The sequence below is a fragment of the Leiobunum rupestre genome, chromosome 7 (assembly GCF_980474605.1).
Source record: "Leiobunum rupestre chromosome 7, qqLeiRupe1.1.hap1, whole genome shotgun sequence".
Taxonomy (NCBI): Eukaryota; Metazoa; Arthropoda; class Arachnida; order Opiliones; family Sclerosomatidae; genus Leiobunum; species Leiobunum rupestre.
Window position 1 is genome coordinate 36,265,838 of NC_143390.1, and position 23,244 is coordinate 36,289,081.

Here is a 23,244-nt window from a genome sequence, read left to right on the forward strand (position 1 = left end):
TCGTTTCAAAACATGCTTCATCGTTCCCAAACATGTATCGCGGCAAACGGGGGTATCATAGAACCGCACTTGGAAAATTCTTACGTTTATTCAATTAAATCTTTTAGACATTTCTTTCATTTACGTACAAAAATGCGAAGGCTATTGGCGCCTATGGACAGCTTGTTTTTTCATCAGCTCATATCTTCGCGAAAAAGTGTTCCTTACCAATGAAACCAATTTCTTTGAACATTTTCGACGGTACTGTACAACTTTCTCATTGAAACGTTTTTTCAAGCACCTACCGATAAAAAAAAATATTTTTTACCAAAACCCGAAATTATTTCCAATTTTTCTGAAATTAAGGATTTAAAGCGACCCCACACTAGAAATAATACTCTGAAAATTTCGCAACTCTATCTCTTGCAGTTTCTGAATCAAATGCCCAGTCAGAGCAATTAAAAACACCCTGTATAAGTGAATAGCATAATTATGAACCAGCCTCCCTTACTTCGTAACGAAAGTTCGTCTGCTTTTTAATAATAAACCGTAAACATAGATGGCGGTAGTATGAATTAAAGAAGGTCATGATAAATCAAAAGTAGACGAACTTTCGCTAAAAGATATGCGAGCAGTCCTTCATTATTAGGTATCTCAATAAATAAATAAATAAATAAATAAATAAATAAATTAATTAATAACCAATTAAATTCTGTCTTATACCAAAACCTAGTAAACGCCAAATTTTAAATTTTCGAATTATTTCTAAATTCAAATATAAATATCGATATGGCACCTACTGTAAATTTAGGAGCAACAAACGCAAGGAGAACGCAGCTAGTCTTTAAACACGCTAACGCAGTGTTGTGTACAAATTTCATTGGACGAGCCTTTACGCTTAACGTTTTACGGAAAGGGGAAGACAATTTCCGAATTTTTCCCTTCCGACGGCAGCAGGCGCTAAAGCGTCTAACCAATGAAAAATGTACGCCAGAGAATGCACGACTTTTGACGGGTGGGGTGCTGTGTTTGTTGCCCCTCATCGATGAGATATACCAGTCTAACATTACCTGAATTAAAAGGCAATAAAAGTCGTTGAGTATTAGCCTAGCTGATTATTATTATTATTACCAAAAGAAGTAACGTAAATCAAAATAAAAAATTTAATTTTCTCGAATTTTCCTGAATGGCGTTTACTAGGTTTTGTCATGGGTTAGCCGAATTATTGGTGAGCATGAATATGTTTTGAAATTTTTTATTTGAAATATACATCAAACGGAATTAAAAGATTGCAAAAGTATTAAAATGATATTACAGCGAATAAAGTTTCTTTCAAGGGAAAATAAATGACGTGGGAGCTTATAAAGCTTACGTAAGAGATTAAAAATAATAAAAAGACGTATACAAATTCATAGCGTAGGCAGGATATCATTAAAATAGAGGTATTCAACTGCCGTTTAATTTGTTGCCATAGATGCGGAAAGCTCGTGTTAGGCTTAAAGGAAGTTTTTGACGTCAAGGCGAAAAAGTCTAAGCCTTGGTAGCGCACGTAAAGACGCCGTCACTCAACTTTGGGAGGTACAAAGGTTTATACACACCTTTAAAAATTAACAACTTGAGATTGGATTGTATTTAACTTGATGTGGCTAGACAGGTGTATTTGGTTACCGGCCAACTTAAAATATTTCATTCCGCGATCCCCTTTTCGCCAATTAGGGGGAAAGTTAGAAGATGGTCTTTTACTGAAACTAAACTAAACTATTCCCTAAAATCCACTTTGTTCTACTTATCGTGCAACGGCGAAACTAAATGGGCACCTGGAAAATGTATGGCAGCCAAATAAATTGAAGATAGCTAATAAAAAATAAACAAACATTATTCTCTATACATTTAACCATAAGTGAATAATATGTTACATAAGTGTGACACTTCCTATTCTTCACATGCAAATGTTTTACCGTTCGCGTCACACGTAGACGACAGCGCCTCGCTAGGGGGAGCTTTTTCTTGTGATGACGTCACTCCGTTACTAGCTCTTTGTAAAATATTCCCCAAAGTTACCAACTTATGGACCAATATTATAGACTAATGATTTAACCAATGACTTCTAAGTTTTCCTCGGGTCGAGTTAATTGTAAAAGGCGTTAGGAGGCGGCCAACGTAACCGACCCGTTTTCCTCACAAACCAACAGGGCCAGAACGAAACGCCCTTGAAAAGGGAATATTTCTAGCTTAATGAACTTCTGGCCTAAGATATAAAACAACGGAAATTAGAAAAATAAGCTAGGCTTTATTTTTTCTTCCATTTTCCCATTGTTTTCGGCTTAAAGCCCCCGTATTATTAAAATTGGTATCAAAATTCTCTGGTATTTTTGTAGTTTGTAAATAGTATTTTTTTGTTAAATAGTAATTAGAACTTTTCAAATAGTAGTTTTGGTTAAATAGTACTTAGAACTTTGCTAATAGTAGTTTTTATAAATATTAATTAGAATTAGGCAAATAGTAGGTTTTCTAAATATTAATTAGAATTTTGTAAATAGTAGTTTTTCTAAATATTAATAAGAATTTTGTAAATAGTAGTTTTTCTAAATATTACTATGAAGTTTGGAAATATTAGTTTTTTAAATACTACTAAGAAGTTTTGAAATATTAGTTTTTTTAATAATACTAATAAGTTTGAAAATAGTATTTTTTTTAAAAACTACTAAGAAGTTTGGAAATAGTAATTTTTTAAAATACTACTAATAAGATTTGAAATAGTAGTTTTTAAAATACTACTAATAAGTTTGAAAATAGTAGTTTTTTAAAATACTACTAATAAGTTTGAAAATAGTAGTTTTTTAAAATACTACTAAGAAGTTTGGAAATAGTAGTTTTATTAAATAGTATTAAGAACATCATTCATTGCCGTAAAGGAAGAATTCCTTAAATATCTTCCATACGTAGAAGTCGTTTTCATCATCTAGGCCTAGTCATCCTTACCAATTCCGAACCTCGATTATAAGTTTGTTTGACAAACTTTCGTGAGAACTTTTGAATAAAAAACACCTTTCTAATAACAAAAGGGAGGCACTCAACCCGATATGAAAAAAAAATTAGTTTTTTAACGTAACATACAAGGCATTTTCCGCAAAATATAGTAATTTCCGTATCTGCGGCGTTCAATGGTCAAGAATATAAGAAACATATCGGAAAACGTTTTCGACGAAATTTCCCAGAAAACTTTATTTTTATTTTTATCCTTTTTCTAGAAGAAAAATGTCCCCCGTTTGCGGGTGTGACGCAAGGTACTATTGAATGGTATATACAGCGTTGCCTGATAATAATCGAAGGTAAAATCGCTCCTTTCTAAGCCCTTCACTTTACTATCAGGTAAAATGGTAATTTTTAAAATTTGCGACTGGAAACTGAACATCGACCCTTCACTGTACTATCACGTAAAATTATATTTTGTCTTCGTTTTCTTAATAAGCGAGTTTCAATAATATCTAACACATGCGTAGTTTAACGAAAATGCAGAAGAGAATGGTACTTTGACGTCATACCTTAGCGTGACCTCGGTGACCTATGACGTCAGTTTAGGCTTCCCTTTGTTGTGACCAGTACCATCCTAATAGTTATTTTTAAAGCTGATAGATGGCGGTGTGGTTATTAACAACTCGCTTATTCTGCTTAGGTAATAATTTATTTATATTTAGGTGAAAACCATTGAATTGGGAATAATATTGCTAGAATTACAATTACTATTTCGGTTGCCATGGTTACGCGGGACCTGTTCTGATAAGACTGTACGAAATTCATCTTTATAATTAGGCGGTAGCGCCATCTATATTTTGTAAAGTTATATGGCTAAAAATAAATAATTATTAGCTAACTCACCGTAACTTGAGTTAAAAAGGATCGTGTTGACAGAATAAAATTATTTTTAAACAACTTCAAAGGTTTGTTTGTTACGAGTAATCATACATTTCAATTTCCCATCAGATTCGCGAAAAAATTCAATTGCCGATTTGGTTCAAACTCGGGGATTCCAGGCCTTAATGAATCATGAAAATTCCAAAAAGTAAAAGTTTCAACGGCCATTAGTTTTGCCATTGCAACTAAAAATGTTTTTAACAACACAAAATGGAAAATTCCTTACCGAAAACAACATAGAATTTTGAAAAATTTGGAAATTTTTCCAAAAAATTAAAAAAATTTAAAATGCAAAACCGAGGGGTAAGTCACTCTTGAAATCAGGTGTACAAACAGAATGAAATCACATGAAATCAGCAGTGAAATAACTGAAATCACTTGAAATCATATGTAATAAGTAGTGAAATCCTTGAAATCAGTAGCGAAATCACTTAAAATTCTTGAATTCACCCTGAAATCACTGAAATCACATGAAGTCGGTAGTGAAATCACTAAATTCTTGAAATCAAATGAAATCAGTAGTGAAATCACTGAAATCATCCTGAAATCACTTAAAATTCTGGAAATGACCCTGAAATCACATGAAATTAGTAGTGAAATCACTCTGAAATAACTTGAAATCAGGAAAATCACTATGAAAATCCAAAATTCACTATGAAATAACTTAAAATCACCCGGAAAAAACTAGGAAAAATTTATCAAAATAGACGGGAAAAAAATTAAATCGATAAAATTTTCAAAATTCCATGTTTTTTTCGGTAAGGAATTTTCCATTTTGTGTTGTCAAAAACATATTCGGTTGCCATCGCAAAACTAATGCCCGTTGAAACTTTTCTCTTTGGGAATTTTCATGATTCATTAAGGCCTACTTAACCCCCGAGTTTGAACAAAATCGGTGAGTTAAACCTCGGGTAGTCTCCTTGTAAGTAAAAATAAATAAATTCTTCATAAATATTTAATTTCATAACCATGGTGGAAGTTCTATACTAAATTTACAAAATTATTGCACGACGGATACTTCATGGTTCAATATTTTATTAAAATTAAAGGTTTACGCTAGCTTTCGGGTCGAAACCCCTCTTCAGGCGTTCTGTTTACCTAAACAGAACGCCTGAAGAGGGGTTTCGACCCGAAAGCTAGCGTAAACCTTTAATTTTAATAAAATATTGAACCATGAAGTATCCGTCGTGCAATAATTTTGTAAATTAAATAAATTCTTGATTTAAGAAATAGGCGCTTTAGTAAATTCCGCTCTCTTTTTCTTTCTTCCCCTACGCGCATGCGCGAGTCACTGAATAAAATAGTCACGTGTTTATGTTAGTTTTATCAGGAATCCATACCTCTACTTGGAATGCTGATCCTGCCGTATCGCGTATGGTAAGATAATTCTGACAGCTTTGGACCCGCCTACGAGATAAACAAGACGTACGACGGTCAGAATACACACAATCCTTCTAATGTGCTAAGTTTGTTTGAGCTATTCACAGCAACCTGAAACGCCGGTATCACAACCAAAATATATCCACGGTCACACATATATACAAATTTACACTTATTTGTTACTTCGGCGGCATCGGCGGCAATGGCTACACTGTACGTGAGACTGATACACACAAATCCTTAGGATTGTGTGTAAAAATCACCTCTACCCGCGCTCCTCTCTCACTTAGTTGTTTTTAAGTTAACATAGTGAAAAGTGAAATTGAACGAGCCCTTCAATATTGAAATATTAAGCAGTGCGCTTTGAAATATAACGCTTTTACAAGTATGTCCTAGCTCTCTGTACTCGCTACTTTTATAGGCAAATCGCTGAACTGGATTTATTTATACGTCTGTTACGGTAATAATTTCTGTATAGATTTCCTAGACCAAGATGGCGTCATACAAGAAAATATTGTTTCTGAAAGGGGAACGGTCAAACTTTAACCAGTTAGATAGCCCTATAGCCCGTTAAAAACTAAAATTTATGGCGAAAACCGCATAAAAGTGGTTAATTTTTAATAAAATAAAGAAATTTCGGGAAATTGAAAAGCGCGCGTCCGCTGCGACACCTGGTGAGAAATCGGTGAGACAGATAAACATAAAAGCGCGCGCGGCTGAAGAAGCGAAAAATTTGTTTTGCACGCGCGGCGTGTTCCAGTTAAACGAGACCTAAGCCTAAATTGCGCGATTTTAAAAGTTAGGGTAGTTCGCAAATCGCTCACTAAGGTGCTGCTGGCGCTGGCGATACCCCTTAAGATGGCAGCGAAAATTCAAACCCAAATACTTGGCGTTATTTTGCGTTTCAACTTCTTAGGCCAAAAACTATTTTTTCAAGACAAAATAAGGTACGTGTAAGTATTAAGGCGATATTTGGAAAAGCTTGGCCGTTCCCCTTTAAGAACTAGCTATCTTTTATTTTTTAATTTTATTTCTAAGGATAAGAATTTTTCTTGGAACAGCTGGTTTCGAGAAAAGAAAAACATACGTGACAAGAACAAAAAAAGAAATTCTAAACAGATAAATTCTATACGATGACCATTATTTTTAGATGAAGCCGCGCAATGGTTACGATAAAAGCTAGCCTCTTAGAAACGAGCCGCGTCAGGCTTGGATAATGGTAATAAAAATGATCCTCTAAAGTTGAAAAAAAATGTCAAAAGGGGTCGCTGTCAAACCACCGTGAACCCCGCGGGGGAAGAGGGCTTCTTTATTTCCTTATTATTTTTATAAGTAGCCGACTAATCGAGTTATCGTCGAGTAAGCGTTAATCGAAACACGAACTGGCCGTTTTCCGGCAGCCAGTTATTCCATCCTCCACCGCCGGGAGGCGCCACCGTCTCCGCTACTTGATTATTCCACTTTTGTAGACGGAGAAAACGCCATTAGTCGACGCTCGCGTAACGCTATTTCCCGGCAAGGCATCCGCCGCCTTTCCACCTCGCTAACAAGTTAACTTGATTTTCTCGCTCGAAACGTATGTCGCTTAGCGTCAAATTAACTGGAGCGATGCGGGAAAGGCGAACTCTCTCGCTTTGGGTGAGTCCGCTAAGGGAAGAGATCGACGAAAATGAGATTAGGTTTAGGTAACTCCTCGCGAAGATTAGCGCCAGTAAAGCCGTAGCCGACTTTGTTTTTCGCAGATTTCTGGCTAAACCTTAAGAACTCTTTGAATTTTTCTGTTTGTCTTTGGGACGTGTTAGCCCCTACTAAGAACCCCGCGGAGGGCCCACGCGTGTATAGAGGTAATCTGAGAATTATCGAAACTATTACGGCCTGAAGACTGTACCTACGCGTATAGGTTAGTCGAGAAGTGGCGGATGATCGTGGGGCGAATGGCATTACTAATGGGAAAGAGGTTGACTCCGGTCGCCGAGAGATGGAGCCACGGGCGCAAATGCGGCAAAAACTCCGTTAAGCCGAGTAACAAATCCGAGAGACGGACGAATTAGGAACCAGTACCCCTCCCTCCTTCTCGCCTAATCCGCGGCTTCGGAAAAAGTTACTGACCACCGCGAACGATAAGTATGTTTTGGTCAAGCGCCGGGTAAAAGAAAACATATAAGTATAAAGAACAACTTATTCGCTCAGTTCCGCGCAACATCTGAGGCGGTTCTCGATTATTATTTCAGCGCGACTAAGATGGATTACTAAGGGTGTCTCGCTAGTAATGGGGGAAAAAACCACACTGAGACATCACAATATTTTCATAATATGATCAGAAGAAATGAAAAACTAAAGCCAGAATATATATACTTCGCCAACGACCGCGCGCGCATGCGTAGTTTCAAAAACCAAGTTCACGCACGAGCAAGCGAAGCGTGTGCGAAACTAGGATTTTTTTTCTAATTTCGCGTCGCGTCACTCGCTTCGCATATCATGTGTGTAGCGGGCTTTTAGCACCAAGGGCGAAAATTGGTCGGCCATACATATATAGCCTACTCAGGGATGGATTAAGGTGTCTTGGCGCCCTACGCTAAGTAAATTTAGGTGGCGGAGTGGTTACCACTTTCGACTCGTAGCCAGAGGAGCCGGGTTTGATCCTAACTTGTGGCACTGGGTGAAAACTTAAATCCTCTCTCGCGTTGAGTTTGCAAGTTATCTCCTCACTGTTTAAAGGTTTTTTCCCCCGAGTTCTTCGGTTTCCCCTTTCCATAAAAACTTGTAGAGGTTAACGGTAATAGTGAGTGTATGGAGCTGTGGACTCGCGTGGCTGAGCATTGTTACGCGGCCACCTGTTTATAGGCATTAAAATTCGTTAGATGACTTGGGCCTAAGGTGGGGCCTTGGGTATTAGCCTAGCTGATAATTATAATTATTGCCGGTGTTCAAACTGAAGTAATATTTTATCGAAGTAATTTATTACCCATTTTACAGTTAGCTGCAGCCTAGTCAGCCTAATGGTTAATCCGGACCTGGGCCTACCTTCCAAATTTGGTAGGGATCTTGAAAAATTATCGTAAGCCTTTGAGGGTTAAAATTACAGTGAATCTTTTAGTATTCGCGACCGAAACGAGTCTAGGTAGCACCTCCGAGGTGGCGCCAATGATCTAGCGTCTGCTACGGACAAATTAAAAAGTCATAAAAACGTTTCTAATTAAATAAACTTATCAAAATATACGTAAACGATACAAAAATTATATTAAAATGCAAGTATCATTATTAATCAAGTCAAATTTATGAATAACGATGAGGAAAAACTAATATCGTCTGCTTTAGCCGCTACCTATCTAGGTTTCAATGGCCACGGCCAACTTCGATCGCGTGTACCGCGCTTTAGCGGCCCCGCCAATCACCTGAATTTACCGTGTATATATTTTCCCGCCAGGGCTCCGCTACGACCAAAGTTTAACGTTAGTCAGAGAGGAAAAATCAACTAAAACAACTTTTTTTAAATGAATTTTAAAAACCATTTAATTGAACCGAAAGTAGGTTAATATTTAAATAATAGTATAATATTTTTTAAAGTTTATTATTTTTTAATGGTGTTTATAAATTATAAAAGAGTTAAACATAAACCAAGAACACTCTCAAGATGCTGCCAGCAACATAGTATTATTGCGTTATACTTGAAACACATGAAAATAAATGAATAAAACAAAACGTGAAAAGAAGTATCAATGTAACTTCAGGGTAAATATATTATTATAACATTTTTAATTAAATAATATTAAGTTAAAATATATTATAAGCGCAATAAATGATAATTTTAGGTTTCAACAAGTTTTAAGCTTTCATCTTTTTAAACCCAGAATAATATTGTATATTTAGTAAGGGCCGGTTTGTAATTTTATCTGACTGAAAACGTTTTCCATAATAAAGGTACAAACCTGAACAGAAATCATCCTCCTTGAAATGCAGGCTGCAGACCATCTGTGTATCTTTTGGTACAAAATCATCCCGACTAATGTTTTTTAACCATAAACTTCTAAGGCTTTCTTCGCCAGTAAACTCGTGAAAAGGTAGGTCTTTTCTATTTACATGGTTTGATGTATAATATTGTACACAACACGAAGGCATTGTGATGAATATTTCTATCTTTTACCTACTTAGTTCCAAAGATGTACCTAAGCATCATTTAGTTTTAAAATTCTTACTCTTAAAACTAATTAGATTTACTGAAAATACTACCTAAGAACGGTTATAAACTCGTGAATTTGTTATACATATATACTATTAATAAAGATTTGTTATTATTAAAGATTTATAAAGTTTAAGAGAGACATTATTTACGCATCAAAACGCTCTAAACACCTCTACAGCCTTCAAAACTATGTATTCTAATATGGCGCCTTCGCGTAAAAAACGCGTCTCTTTTTCTTAATTTAATATTTATAAGGTAATATTTTTTTTAAACTATGAAGTATACATAAATATATTGCGAAAAGATAATTTAACATACTATACCTTGTTTTTTCTAAAAAGGAAAGTGGAAAACCGAAGAAAAAACATTTTTCAGCGATTTCGCTTGTATTCCCCGCCTTTGGCGATAGTAGGATTATTCATGCACGCAAATTAACATTAGATGCGAGGCGATTTACGGGGCCGCTAAAGCGCCGTACGCGTGATCGAAGTTGGCCGTGCAATGGCGAACCAAAGGGGGCGTAGTGATAGTTTTCGGGTGCGAATAGCATAGACCAGAAGTGGTCTAATGGGTGATTTCGACCTACAAAAATGTGATCTTGACCTTCATAATTGTGATCTTGACCTTCATAATTGTGGTCTCGACCTTCATAATCGTTATCACGATAATTTTAGAATAAAAAACAAGCACCAAAATTAAGACGATCTTGCCCTTAAAAATTGTGATTTTCTAAACTTTAAACATGTCCTGAAATTAACATTTAGGAGCCCTACTCGCTTGGAAGCCTGATTATTACTGGATATCTAAAGCCACGTTCACACTTGAGCCTAAAACCAAGTTTAGGTCGGTTTGTATGCCAGTTTTGACCGCCGACTATAATTCTTGGTTCACAAGTGCGAAATCGCTTCACCCCGGTTCGCTTATAGCGAAGGCTTAACGCCATTTCAAATTATGACTAGAATTTTGAAAATACTAAAATGTATCCCAAAACAATTAGTTAATCATGTTTACTATACATACAGTAATATTATTGGACATTATTTAGAATTTTATTCCCATTATTTTGGAAAATCCGAGCAATTTTACTTCCCCGCCTTGTCGTTTTGAAAGCGATTCTAAGCGAACCGACTTCGACGAGTTGCTTCCCGAACCAACACGAAGCGATTTCTCACGTTGGTTTTGAAAACCAGTTATTTAAACTAAGCGATTTTAGGGGTAAGTGTGAACCTGGCTTAAGGTTCTCACAGTTAAGGCTAGTTTGAAATTCAAAGAATTCCAATATTAAGCGATTCGTCGAAATATCCGGTTCGTTTCAAATTAAAACTTATGCATTTCAAAGGAAGTCGTTTTCTAGCGAGTCATATTACGAATATATTTATTCCAAGAAATGCGTGGATGCGTGGTTGTTTAACATAATCATATTTCCGGATAATTGTGGAAAAGTAAAGCCTCTAGGATATAAATAATAAAGTATGCCTATTTGTTTGCAAAGCTGGAAATATAGAACTAGTACGGAAACCAGGAAAAGATTACGCGCCATACTTGCTAGGCTTTCAATTAAGTAAACAAAGATAAACTGACCCAAATAAACACAAATTAACGGTTTACGCACCCATAAAAACGACGTTCTAACGGCCGAAATTAATTAAAAGACAATGAAAAACGGGGGAAATTGAAGAATATAAATTACCAAATAACGCGGGCTATCGCCATCTAGGGACGAAAAGAGGAAACGTTTTCGGCCGCGAAAAATCATACGTAGAGAAGCGCCTTTTACGGGCTTCTTTTAGACTGGTTTGCTTAAAAAAAACGGGTGTGAGCAGGGGAAAGGACGCTTTCTCTCTGGTCCAGCCACTTCCGGTCACGAACCCTCGCTTCGAAGCCTCCCCCCTCCCCCCTCCCCCGACAGCCTTCCAATCTCCATTTCACTCCCAACATCGGGCCACTTTTGATGATCCGCCGCTAGTAAAAAACGAGTGGAGATTTATTAGGAAGCCCTCTAGCGGTCACTATGGTAACCGATCAAACAGACTGGGCAAAAAATATTTGCCAGGTTTTATGACGCGATACAGCGTGCGAAGAGATAAAAAGAAAAATAATATAAAAATTTGTTCCCTTATCCCCCCCCCCTTGCCGCCCCGGTTTTTCGGCAACATCAACTAGATCGTTTCTTTAGTGCCGAAATAAAAATCACCGCGACTCTGACCCCGAAAGGGCCAAAAAATAAATTAATAAAACGCCTATAAAGTATATAAAATGTTACGAGGATGAAACCGATTCCTACTGCTACAGAAATCTGCAAGGATTACGAATGATTTAAAGGGACTAAACGTGTTTATATGTTTACGATATCACTTAAATCAACGAATAAATTAAATATTAAAATTTCTTTTAAATTTATCCATGGAAAGATTTAAATAATTATTTTATAAAATGAAGAGACACGCGTGGATTTAACGATTTTAATTAGGTTGCAGGGCTTGCCACCACCCTCCTACGCATTGTAACCCGGCCACCTGAATTAAAAGGCTTTAAAAGTCACTCGATGACTTAGGCCTAGGGTGGTGCCTTGGGTATTAGCCTAGCTGATTATTATTATTATTAAATGAGCTAAGCGCCCCAAGATTGTAAATATAAATACATCAAGGAAAAAATACAATAAAAAATATATATAATCAATAAAAATATAAAAAGCCCGAACATGTATTAATTTTTTTTAAATAGATATTTCTTTTCTATAACCCCCAACATTTTGCATCTTCAAACCCCTTATTCAAATTCATTAATTATTTTTTAGTATTATTAATATATACAGCTTCAACAAACATACGTTTAAAAATTAAATAAATTAAATCTTAATATTACATAAATCGTCTAATTTAGGGATCAACAATTTGTCCTATTTTTGACCTACTAACCCCTGTAGAAGTGCTCGAACAGCAATACAATTTGTCAGAGCGATTAAAGGTCTACGTTTTCTTCTGATTGTCCTCCGTTAAGTTTACTTCCCGCCAAACAAATACCCTGGTGGTAGGCCAACAGTAGAACACGTTGGCCTACCACCAGGGTATTTGTTTGGAAGGAAAGTAAATTTAAAGGGTGACAGGCAGAAGAAAACCTAGGCCTTTAAACAGTTTTTTTTTAATATATTTCAGTTTAAAAAGTAATAATTAAAATATTTGCAATATAAATAATTCAAATATAAATTCCGGTTTAAATTCAAATTTAAAGTATAATCATAAATAACATAATAATAAGTATGACACTTCATATTCTCCTGATACTATTTTCGAACGATAATGTGTTTCATGAAAGATAGTATACATCATTTCGTAGTTAAGAACTTAAACCTCTTCTCCAGCTGTTACTGTTACTAGGCTTTGAAAGTATCAGGTAAAGGTAAATTAATTTTTTGAAGAATCATTCAAGGATTTGTTGATTATTCAAACGCTTATAAACAGTAAATATAACGTATATTTTAGCAAAATATTTATAAATTAGGAACATAATGTTGACTAATATAAAAAAACTCCTTCGTTTATACACGTAGGTTCGAGGGGTTGGACATTTGCCTGTTTTGTGTACGGGATTTGTCATACAAAGTCTATGGGAGCAAAATTCTTGGATTTTGGATTTGTGGATTTTTTCCCAAATTTTGTACGGGATTTGCCCAAATGACCGACCCCTCGCGTAGGTTTGTGGAATTTGATACCTAAAACCTTTTTCGCTAACCCACCAGTAATTTTGTCAACTGAGAGAGTAGGGTGTGACGAGTTTTCCGAAATCGTTCAGTGTAATATTTAAAGATAATATGTTACATATGGTATAAGTAATATTAATTTAAACTCCATTAATAGGGATTAATAAATGTCATAGTTTGAAATATTAAATCCTATAATTTCAGAAACTAAGGCAAAGGAAAAAAAACAGCAATAACTGTGTAGCCATAGCAACCCCGCCTAAATCGTCAAATCCAAAGCAAATCTCACGGAGCCGTGATGGAAAGCTTATCTTTTAATGGCCATTTTAATTATCGGTCATATGACACACCAGGGATCCGTGGAAGCACGCGAAAAGCGAATCTAGGCGAAAGATCTCATGTCGTGGTTCTTCTTTTCGCGTACGCTCTCGAAGTATCTGGCACGTACGGCAGGGGTCACTCCTTCGGGAACCAATCGTGACGTCACGCCCTAATAAAAACGTAGGGGCTACTTCTGTCCGAAAGAGCGAAGGTTGAGGGCGTTTATTATTAGCGTACAACGGAAGAGAAGGTGAACGGAATAAAAGCGGGGGCGGGCAGGAAAAGTAATTTGGCGTTGGGCCGACAGATGGCGCCATAAATCAAGGGCGTCCCTTGGCCGAAGCGGGCTCGCGCGCGTTTATGACGAATGACTTTGCGAGCCGCGCACTCCGGCTATAATAAAACACCCCGTTACGTTTTAGAGTCAGGGGTGTCTCTACGCGCGAATCGAGACTTTCAACCGCTACCCGCGAGTCTACGCGCTACCTCTTCTTTAAAGGGATTTCGAGGACATCCCGGGATTACGCGCAGTCGACCCGGGGTGACGAGAAAGTGTTACCGAATAAAGTCCTCGTTACACTAGCCAAGGAAACCAGCTACTTAATTTAGTAGCGACGGTGTCCGGGAAAATAACGAACCCGATGCAACAGCGTAATAACGCCATTAAAATGAACTACGATGCTCAAATCCCACCCTTTCCCCCGAATTAATAAAACCCGAGATGGGGTGGTCGTATATGCCCCAACGGCCAAAAACCGCGACAACAGAAAGCGGCTGACGTTAAAGAAAAATACTTCGGCTCCAGGCTCTCACTCTGCTTCCAATCGCTCTCTATAATTAATGATTCTCGTAGCTCCGGATTTGAGATTCCACTTCTAATACCACATCGTTACGCGCTAACGAAATGTTTCGACTATGGAAATATTTGACCCAAATCGTCTTTAAAAAGGTTTTCTATGATAAAATATTACGAGAAGGAATTTTAAGATACAATATAAAAAAAATCCGATGACCCTAAAAATATTTGGTTATGTATGAAATTGATGACTTAGTTTAAAATAATTCTTTTGAAATTCAAAGTAGCGTAATAAAAATAATTCTATGACACTTCTGACCGAACCCTTATTCGACACTAGAATTCGGTAGTATGTCATCGTATATTTTGCCTTGGATAAATTTAGACACTAGAGGGCTCTGTACTGAGAACGAACCTATAATTAATAAATATATCTGCAAATAAAATCGTTTATATTATTTTCTAATTGACATACTTAATATTATGTTACTTTTGTCAACAGTTAAAGTTTTTTTCAGGTCCACTTTAAGTAGAATCTTTAAGAGTCCTTTTGCAATATGTTACGACAAAAATTCAACCATTATAACACATGAAGAAGGTTTATTTGGGAAAATACGACTTTTAACGTCAAAAGGTTTAACGGTGTACTTGAAGTTTCTCTTTAATTAGAATAACGAAATAGTCGAAGATGAAGTAATATGGAATTATTTCGAACTCAAATAACTGGTATTTTTTATTTTACATTTTTTGGTTTTCGATGAGAAATAGAATTAGTTTCTGTGGCCCTTACATTACAACTATTCTAAATTGGTCTTAGACTGGTGATTCTAACTAGTTATTCCATCTATTAAATCATTAATTTTGCTATACGAATTTCATGAAATAATCCTCAATGTCAAAGTCAAATACTAAAGGCTGGATATGTAATCTGAAGATTACCTATTATCTTCCAATCTGAAGATTACCTATTATCTTCCAATCTGAAGATTACCTATTATCTTCCAATCTGACGATTACCTATTATCTTCCAATCTGAAGATTACCTATTATCTTCCAATCTGAAGATTACCTAGTAGCTTCCAATCTGAAGATTACCTATTAGCTTCCAATCTGAAGATTACCTATTAGCTTCCAATCTGAAGATTACCTTTTATCTTCCAATCTGAAGATTACCTTTTATCTTCCAATCTGAAGATTACCTATTATCTTCCAATCTGAAGATTACCCTTTATCTTCCAATCTGAAGATTACCTATTATCTTCCAATCTGAAGATTACCTATTATCTTCCAATCTGAAGATTACCTTTTATCTTCCAATTTGAAGATTACCTATTATCTTCCAATCTGAAGATTACCTTTTATCTTCCAATTTGAAGATTACCTATTAGCATCCAATCTGAAGATTACCTTTTATCTTCCAATCTGAAGATTACCTTTTATCTTCCAATTTGAAGATTACCTATTATCATCCAATCTGAAGATTACCTATTATCTTCCAATCTGAAGATTACCTTTTATCTTCCAATTTGAAGATTACCTTTTATCTTCCAATTTGAAGATTACCTATTATCTTCCAATCTGAAGATTGTTTATTACCTTCTAATCTGAAGATTACCTTTTATCTTCCAATTTGAAGATTACCTATTATCATCCAATCTGAAGATTACCTATTATCTTCCAATCTGAAGATTACCTTTTATCTTCCAATTTGAAGATTATCTATTGTCTTCCAATCTGAAGATTACCTATTATCTTTGAATCTGAAGATTGGTTATTACCTTCTAATCTAAAGATTTGTTATTACGTTGTAATCTGAAGATAAGTTACTAGCTTCTATTTTGAAGATTAGTTAGTACGTGGTAATCTGAAGATTTGTTAGTGCGTGGTAATCTGAAAATTAGCTATAAACTTCTAATCTGAAAGTTATTACCTTCTAATCCGAAGATTATCTATCACATTCTAATCTGAAGATTATTACCTTTTGATCCGAAGATTAACTTTCACCTTCTAATCCGAAGATTATTACGTTCCAATCTGAAGATTATTAAATTCTAATCTGATGATTATTACCTTCTAACCTAAAAGTTACATTCAAATCTGAAGATTATCTTCTAATCTGATGATTATTACCTTCTAATCTGAAGATTATTACCTTAAATCTGAAGATTATTACCTTCAAATCTGAAGATTATTACCTTCAAATCTGAAGATTATTACCTTCAAATCTGAAGATTATTACCTTCAAACCTGAAGATTATTACCTTCAAATCTGAAGATTATTACCTTCAAATCTGAAGATTATTACCTTCAAATCTGAAGATTATTACCTTCAATCTGAAAGTTATTACCTTCAAATCAGAATATTATTACCTTCTAGTCTGAAGATAATTTATTATATTGTAATTTGAAATTTAGTTACTACCTTCTAATCTAAAGATTAGTTATAATCCGAAGACTAGTTATTACCTTCCCGTCCGAAGATTAAGTACTACCCTCTAATCTGAAGATTAGTTACTACCCTCTAATCTGAAGATTAGTTACTACCCTCTAATCTGAAGATTAGTTACTACCCTCTAATCTGAAGATTAATTACTACCCTCTTATCTGAAGATTAGTTACTACCCTCTAATCTGAAGATTAATTACTACCCTCTTATCTGAAGATTAGTTACTACCCTCTAATCTGAAGATTAATTACTACCCTCTTATCTGAAGATTAGTTACTACCCTCTAATCTGAAGATTATCTTTTATATTCTAATCCGAAGATTAGTTGTTACATTCCGATAATATCTTCAGATTACAACTGTCTGCTATTTTGAAAATTATTCTACACAGGTATAGAAGCGTCCCTGTGGTTTTTAAAATAAAAAACCAGGAAAACAAAACTGCGTGGCTCTTCAGTTTTCTTTCCAATTGCAGCGAACCAATGCAACCACACGGAGAAACTAGGAATGAGCGCGAGTACTTCTGTCAGGGAGCGAGCGAGTGAAAGGTTGCGGGAATGCATCGGCGGATTGATCGCGCGAGGTGACAGAGCGGACCGTGTCGGGTACACGGCGTAATAAGAGCGCCAGCCAAAACTGAAGGGCGCGTGTTTCGAATTCCCAAGCCGATGGCGCGTACGACGGTCTACCCGCGTCGCAACCGCAGCTTTTACCTTCTCCCATGGCCCATCTTCAGTGTCGAGTCTACGATTAACACGAACTCGGCGCTGGAATGGAAGTTTTATGACTATGAGGTATACGCGCGCAGTCACGCGGGAATTAGCCGGATGTCTTCTAAAATGAAAGGCGCGAGGACTTCCGGTAAGAGGCTTCACGCGCGTGCCACAAATTCCTCTTCCTCTTTTTGGTTAAATAAAAGCCTAGGCGGACGGGCGGCGATGAAGGTGAAACCAATGGTATTAATAGAGCGAGTTAGGATGACCTCATTCGACTTATCTACGGCGTGCCAACCACCAAATGAACAAGTTGACTTCCCCCCCGCCTACCCTCAACATCACCGCCAGCAGACGTCTTTATAGAGGGAGAGAGAGACTTTATCAATGTTGACGTGTCCCCTCCATCGTCGTTGGCAGCATTCCCCCACGTTGGCCAATATCTAGTTTCTTTTAATTAAAACCTATTTCCTTGACGGAACACCGAACAAGTTGTTCCTTGGCTTTAACGTTAGAATCGGGGAGACATTCGCCTAGTTTAGAAAGTGGGACAGACACGGTAGCTGTTGGCGTAAGACAGACCATACGCGAGGTTGTAAGATGATCCGTCGGAACGTGGGATGTCGACGGTTTCAACGAGAATTTCGGTTGCGATTAAGGAAGTTTTATATTTATATTTGTATTTTTTTTACGGATAACTTTGCCTTCCCAACTTATTAATTCCGGGACGTATCGACGTCATTCGAGTTAAAATTAATACAAAGAAAAAATAATAATAAAGCACATACATAGAGACGAGATACGGGCGACATCTAGCGACCGCCACCTAAAATAAGTCCTTAGTAAAACGGGCAAATTTTTCGGTAGAAAATGATAATGATAATCTATAAAATCTACCTTTTCCGACAGGGGCGTAGTGGAAGTAAAAAGAAATAGCGCGTCCTCCGCACCGCCGAATCAAATCGATAAACTATTCCAAAGTCGATATTTTCGTGACAAATTACCGGATATAATACCGCAATAAGAGTGGCGCGGGAAAATTGAGGAGCCAGCGGCTATAATTGACAAAGAGTCCAAAGTACTCGGCTGACAGCGCTTGTCGCGACGGGCGAGCCGTATTTGTCAAGCGGCCCTAACTTTACAACTCTACTTTCAGGTAACGAGCGTCGGCAAACTTGTAAAAGGAAGAATGCAATATACGGACAATGGAAAGTAAGGTAAAAAATAAGGAATTAACTAAGAAGCCTCCGTTAGAAGAAGAACCGAATGAAAAAAGGGTCTTTGAAGAATATGAAAGTCTTTTATCTGGACGAAGCCATCTTCATATTTTAAGTCTTAAGTACATTACACACACGCTTTTATTCCGATGAAACGAGGTGGGCTTTAGTCCTCTTTCGTAGCAGCCATCGTCTGGTGCGAGTACCGCGAAGGATGATACAGCGCCCGTTCTTTCCGGTCTCATTCTGGGGGCGATGAATGCTTGGCCCGATTACGAGGCATCTTTCTTTTTCACCTCTCGCGGAAGGACACAGGGTGATTTGTATTCACCATATCGGAAGCTTTTGTTTCTATAAAGTTGATGTCCAATATCGGTTGACCCACATACTTATCAGCAACCGGAAAATAAACGAACGTTTCTTTCTGGCGTGAGAGGTCGCTGGTGTCGAAATTATTTCGTACATTTTGGCCTCGCTTCGCTAAATAACCCTTTTTCTTGAAAAAAATTAGATGTTTACGAAACTTTCGATCTGACCGTTACTTGGCGATCGCGTGGTGACACCTGGAGGAAATATTTACCAACAATAATACTATTAAAGTTATCGTACAATTTTTACTATCGTAATGAAAATCAATGGTTGTATTTGTAAATTTATTCGTAATATAAATTGCCGATTAGGGCTTTCTTTAACTTAGCAACTGGTACTAATTCGTAGCCGTTCAAGGTTATTAAATTACAGGTATTTCCAACAACCCCGGGCTGAATGTTTGAGCCTCCATTTTACCCAATTGAGACAATTCCCTGGAGAAATTACTCGACCAACATCTAGGGTCATCACAGTCTAGAAAAAAAACCACAGACAGGTCCTAATCGTGTTCACCCTGTACGTGCACACCAAAAGAGGGGAGAGGTGAGGGGGCTTCGAAGGTGAATTCTTTGGCGCTTACGCCCGTTCTGATTTGCGTCTTATTTGAGAAAGTTGCTCTCAGCTTTTATCAGGTCGGTCGCGCCCCTCGAGGCCCGCCCCCAGCGCGCCCCCGAATGGATCACTCCCTCCCATCTCTCGGACGCTGAGGCGTTTTGGAGATGAAGAGCCGTTTCCATGACGACGCGTCGAGGTCGCGATACGACCGTCGGCCGAAGCGCGCGCTGGCGAGTGCCGTAAATACCCCGCTTAGATTTCTCTCTCTCCGCCACTACGCGTACGCTCGTAGCGCCACGTTACGGCGCTGAGAGTTTAAACTTTGCTCGCGACTTTGTCTCTTCAGAATTTGGGATATTTACCCAGCCATTGAAATTGGGATTAACTATTTAGACCTTTATCGGTGGAGGTATAGCAGCCGCCGCCATAGATGCATTTTACTTACGAGAGAGTCTTTGCCTAGCGTTGAAATCGGAACCCTAACGCGGCTCTCCTTTCACCGCTTTAAGTTTATCTGGAGTGATTGGAATTGCGGTTTACTAGTATACAATCGTGTAGATAAATCTACGGTGTATCCTAATATCATAAGTAACATAACAACAATAAGTATGACAATTAACGAGATCTACAACCAAACTGATTTTCATAGTTATTGCGTAATCAAGATGTTTTCTCAGCACAGAGCCCTCTAGTGTCTAAAATATGTGAGACTTCCGCTAAGCCAAAATATCTGGTTTCCGATAGATAGGCGGAGTATTAGGCTAAAATGATAAAAATTAAAAATCTTTTTCTCGGCGCCACGAGCTCATGTTTTTTTTATCACGCGTGATTCGCAGAACAAGTAGTTCAACATATTGCTACGAGCGGGGCAGTACAAGTAGTTCAACATATTGTTTAGAGCCGGGCAGTACAAGTAGCTCAACATATTGCTACAAGCGGCGTAGTACAAGTAGCTCAACATATTGCTACAAGCGGGGCAGTACAAGTAGCTCAACATATTGCTACAAGCGGGGCAGAACAAGTAGTTCAACATATTGCTACGAGCGGGGCAGTACAAGTAGTTCAACATATTGTTTAGAGCGGGGCAGTACAAGTAGCTCAACATATTGCTACAAGTGGGGCAGAACAAGTAGATCAACATATTGCAACAAGTGGGGCAGAACAAGTAGATCAACATATTGCTACAAGCTGGGCAGAACAAGTAGTTCAACATACTGCTACAAGCGGGGCAGTACAAGTAGTTCAACATATTGCTACAAGCGGGGCAGAACAAGTAGTTCAACATATTGCTACAAGCGGGGCAGAACAAGTAGATCAACATATTGCTACAAGTGGGGCAGAACAAGTAGTTCAACATATTGCTACAAGCGGCGTAGTACAAGTAGCTCAACATATTGCTACAAGCGGCGTAGTACAAGTAGCTCAACATATTGCTACAAGCGGGGCAGTACAAGTAGCTCAACATATTGCTACAAGCGGGGCAGAACAAGTAGTTCAACATATTGCTACGAGCGGGGCAGTACAAGTAGTTCAACATATTGTTTAGAGCGGGGCAGTACAAGTAGCTCAACATATTGCTACAAGTGGGGCAGAACAAGTAGATCAACATATTGCAACAAGTGGGGCAGAACAAGTAGATCAACATATTGCTACAAGCTGGGCAGAACAAGTAGTTCAACATACTGCTACAAGCGGGGCAGTACAAGTAGTTCAACATATTGCTACAAGCGGGGCAGAACAAGTAGTTCAACATATTGCTACAAGCGGGGCAGAACAAGTAGATCAACATATTGCTACAAGTGGGGCAGAACAAGTAGTTCAACATATTGCTACAAGCGGGGCAGAACAAGTAGATCAACATATTGCTACAAGTGGGGCAGAACAAGTAGTTCAACATATTGCTACGAGCGGGGCAGTACAAGTAGTTCAACATATTGCTACAAGCGGGGCAGAACAAGTAGATCAACATATTGCTACAAGTGGGGCAGAACAAGTAGTTCAACATATTGCTACGAGCGGGGCAGAACAAGTAGTTCAACATATTGCTACGAGCGGGGCAGTACAAGTAGTTCAACATATTGCTACAAGTGGGGCAGAACAAGTTGATCGACATATTGCTACAAGCTGGGCAGAACAAGTAGTTCAACATATTGCTACAAGTGGGGCAGTACAAGTAGTTCAACATATTGCTACAAGCGGGGCAGTACAAGTAGCTCAACATATTGCTACAAGCGGGGCAGAACAAGTAGATCAACATATTGCTACAAGTGGGGCAGAACAAGTAGTTCAACATATTGCTACAAGCGGGGCAGTACAAGTAGTTCAAAATATTGTTTCGAGCGGGGCAGTACAAGTAACCTTACGTGTTACGATAATGGGGAGAACGTTCATTGAACTTTGGATCTACTCATCCGACCAACTTTATTCAATAGACAATAAATTAAACTTTTTATCGATATAAAATGTCTAATATCAGTAAACATACTACAAAAAATTAATAGTGTTACATTGTTAATCAGTTTAAGCTAGTCTAGAGGTGTAGTTTTACTTTTAGATTCGCTAAAATTAGGCGAAAATGCCGCTTTATTTAAATTTGCAAACAATATTATTAGACTAATCATTGAATGAAAACTTTTTTATTTTTTTTTCGGAAAAATACGGAAAATTGTCCGAAAAAAGGCCATGGTCATTTTCCGACTTACAACACTAAATTAAACTAAATATGAAACGGTTCGTTGTATTAATTAATAATTCTACTTTACATCGTTAATTTAATCAGCTTGTACCACACCATTGAACTGAATTAAACCTCGAATTCGGCTTTATTATTATTAATTTAATTTATTAATGCCTTTCATTGTTAATACAGTGTTTTTGATATATATAATACATTCCTTCTGGCCACATAAGTGAAAACTTGAGCGGGGTTGCGGTTACAAAATAAAAGGCGTGTTTTTGGCCTATAGATTTGGTCGCTCTTTCCGTGATCAAATTTCCTTCCGAGATAAAACGTGTAGTATAAACCTATTGTGGTAATAACGTTCTTCTATTATTAAAAGTATAAAGCAATATAGATTTAGCGAACAACTGTCTAACGGTAATATTTCTCTGTGTAATTTCCAATGCTTACATATGTACTTTATAAGTTCCTCCCAAAAAGTCAAAGGGCATATATTACTAAAGATATTATTATGATTAACTAAAGTGGATCGATTATCTAAATAACTTAAACAGCGTTGAAAGCTTTTTGTATTGGATAAAATTTGATTTGTTTCCAGGAAAGATGTTAATTGATGTTTAATATATTTCTTTAAATTTTTTGAGACCTTGCTGATTAACGAAATTGGCCTATAATTTATCAGCATATCCTTTTTACCAGCTAAAAATATAGGAATTATTAAATTTCGGAAAAAATTGCTTTTGCCAAGGATAAATTTATAATACGCCAAATTGGTAATAGTAACACTGACAAGGAGAGTACCCGAGGTGTTTATTGCCGATTTTGCTCAAAGTCGGGCGTAATGCAGACCTATATGAGATATGAAATTTCCCAAAAGGAGACGTTGCACTACCCATTCGATTTGCCATGGCAACCGAAAATGTTTTTGACCACTTACAACCAAAATAAGATTTTTTCCTTATTTTACCCAAAATTTGTTACAAATTTACCC